This window comes from Atta cephalotes, assembly GCF_000143395.1.
Source record: "Atta cephalotes unplaced genomic scaffold scaffold00001, whole genome shotgun sequence".
NCBI lineage: Eukaryota > Metazoa > Arthropoda > Insecta > Hymenoptera > Formicidae > Atta > Atta cephalotes.
The window spans coordinates 6,485,098-6,487,746 of NW_012130065.1; the positions used below are offsets into that span (position 1 = coordinate 6,485,098).

The 2,649-nt window shown below is 22.7% G+C and overlaps 1 non-coding gene across 1 annotated transcript; it reads right to left on the bottom strand.

The window, feature by feature from the left end:
• Positions 1–2,356: 2,356 nt before the first annotated feature.
• On the bottom strand, positions 2,357–2,440 carry Trnal-uaa. Its single transcript has one exon. It is a non-coding gene; the product is annotated as a tRNA-Leu (tRNA).
• Positions 2,441–2,649: the final 209 nt, after the last annotated feature.

Below are 2,649 nucleotides of genomic sequence, written 5' to 3' on the forward strand. Positions count from 1 at the left end.
ACTCATAATATAGTCATTTCATATTAAATTAATTTGCTCGTTGAGATATTAATTACTCTGCAGGATATAATTATGTGATTAACAACTTTTGTAATTAAGTGTATGTATAACTAAATAACCTTTTCTCTTGTCTCTTTGGTTTATTTGTATTTCCATCGAGTAGCATTTACTACGAGTAAAAGATTATAAAAGAATCATCTTTTCTTAATAGATGTAGCCATTTTAGAATTAATGGGTTATATGACTGTAGATAGCAAATATTTCATTGCATCAAGTTGCCAGCGGATGTGATTTATGGGCTGAAGAAAGATTTATCGATCTTTCTCTAGCATATTAATTACGCGTTTTTTAAATATAATTTAATATATTGAATTCATTATCTTCTAAATAAATTTTTTTTAAAGTGTATTAATCTAAACATATAATATTTTGTATAATAAATTCAAACTAATAAATGAAGAAATAAAACGTCGAAACTTTCTTCAAGCAGTGAAACAATGATTTATATAAGCTTTTCTATACTTATCATAATGTAACCAGATTCTATATGGTCTTATAGTACTCAATATGACTTACTCGTTGTTTGTGAGTAATTATATGATGAATTTAATACATATAGATAGCACTAATATGTCGTATTGACTTAATTACATCAGTTTATTGCTCAGTTTATTTATTCTATTATTGTCATTCTGTTATATTAAAGCAAAATGCGGAATGTCAATTGTGATGTAATATTTTATAGGCAATTATGGATTTACCTGGATAAACATCGTAAGTAAATAATAAATCAATTATTTGAAAAGTTCTTTGTGTGTGTATTCTTACATGTAACGAACATGTTAATATGTTAATAAACTTATAATCTTATAAGAGTAATATTGGATCACTTTATTTTCCATTTGTCTAATATTTTTTTATAAAAAAATGAAAGAAATATACTTACAATTACATCATATTGGGTACTTATGTATTCAATATAAGACCTTAACTTTTTCTTAAATTTTATTTATTTTTATTGCACCCATGTAAATATTTGAAAATGTTTTAAATTTTTAGAAATATTTTATTTAATGTTTAGAAATATTTTTTATTTTAAATCTGATCATCAAATTTTAATTTTAAACTTAACAAAAAATTTTAAAAATTGTAAAATGTAAAGCATATAAGGTTCGCCAATAGGATTGCCTTATACTTCAAAATTTATATTTTTCAATTAGAAGAAATTTTTCTAACAATAAAATTTTATCAATCAAATTGTTATATAATTTGTATAATTATATTTGTATAATTATATGTATATTATATGTATATTACACATATATTTTCATGAAAAATTAAGGCAACTGACATCTAGTATTATAACGGATGAATGTCTATAATGGTTGACAATTCATGAGTCTGCAGGATCTGAAATATCTACTAGTAATAAGATAAAATGAAGCTGCAATTTCTCTTTCAAGTAATGAAAGCAGTCTACATTGCCGACTTGTAACAAAAGAATTATATATTGATGATATTGATATTGCAAAATTAACAAAAATATTTATTTCAAAAAGTTAACATTATTTAAAATATTAAATTATTTTTATTGTCATTTTTATTAACGTCAGAGAGAAATCTGAAAATATCTATGCTATTTGTATCTGTGCGTTATGTTTAATTTCTATTCCTAATTTTTTTTCTAATATTTATTTCTACTCATAATATTTTTTCCATTATGCGCAGTTTAACATGTTACATGGATTACAACATTATACTATGAATTCCTTCAGATAATAATTATAATTATAATTATTCAGATATTTACATCGATAATGAGGAAAATTTTTATATCAACAATCGGTAATGACAACTCTTCTATTACCGAACTCTTGAGATCCTATTGATAATAGTAAGAATTTATCCAAGGTCGATAGTTCATAATAATCTCGTCAATGATTATATAATAATAGTTATAATTGTTATCAAAGTTTTCTAATTGTAAAGATAAATTTTAAAATAAAAGATTGTTAAAAAATATTGAAAAAATATAACTTTCTTAGAGGAGAAATTCATTCCTGTTTTAATATTAAAATCAATTATATCAAGAATATAATGCTATATTATTGTATTGTTAATGTTATTTAAAAAATTTGTTAGAACTATATTTACAATAATAAAAATAGTAACTAAGAAAAATATAATAATATTTTAAAATAAAACAATTTTGGAAACTATCTAACCTGAAAATAACATATAATCATAAAAATGTTTTATTAATTTAATTAACTAAAATAAATAGTAGAGAATTACTTTTAATAAGACTATAATTCTTTGATCAATTTAATTCAAATGCATTATAAAACAAAAAATTTGCCAGGTGTGGGGTTCGAACCCACGCTCCCAGATGGGAACCAGAACTTAAGTCTGGCGCCTTAGACCGCTCGGCCAACCTAGCTTCGTGTCGAACTCTATCGATGAGTTACTTTTATTATGATTATCTATACATATTGAACATTGTAATAATTTACTTGTAATGCATTATTTCTTCCTTTTCACTAATGGATTATATAATTTAAATATGTTTTTTTTGTTTAGTATAAAAGCTACATTTACATGTAAACATGTAACTAATATATATTGTAATTTATGATGAAATAAATAAAA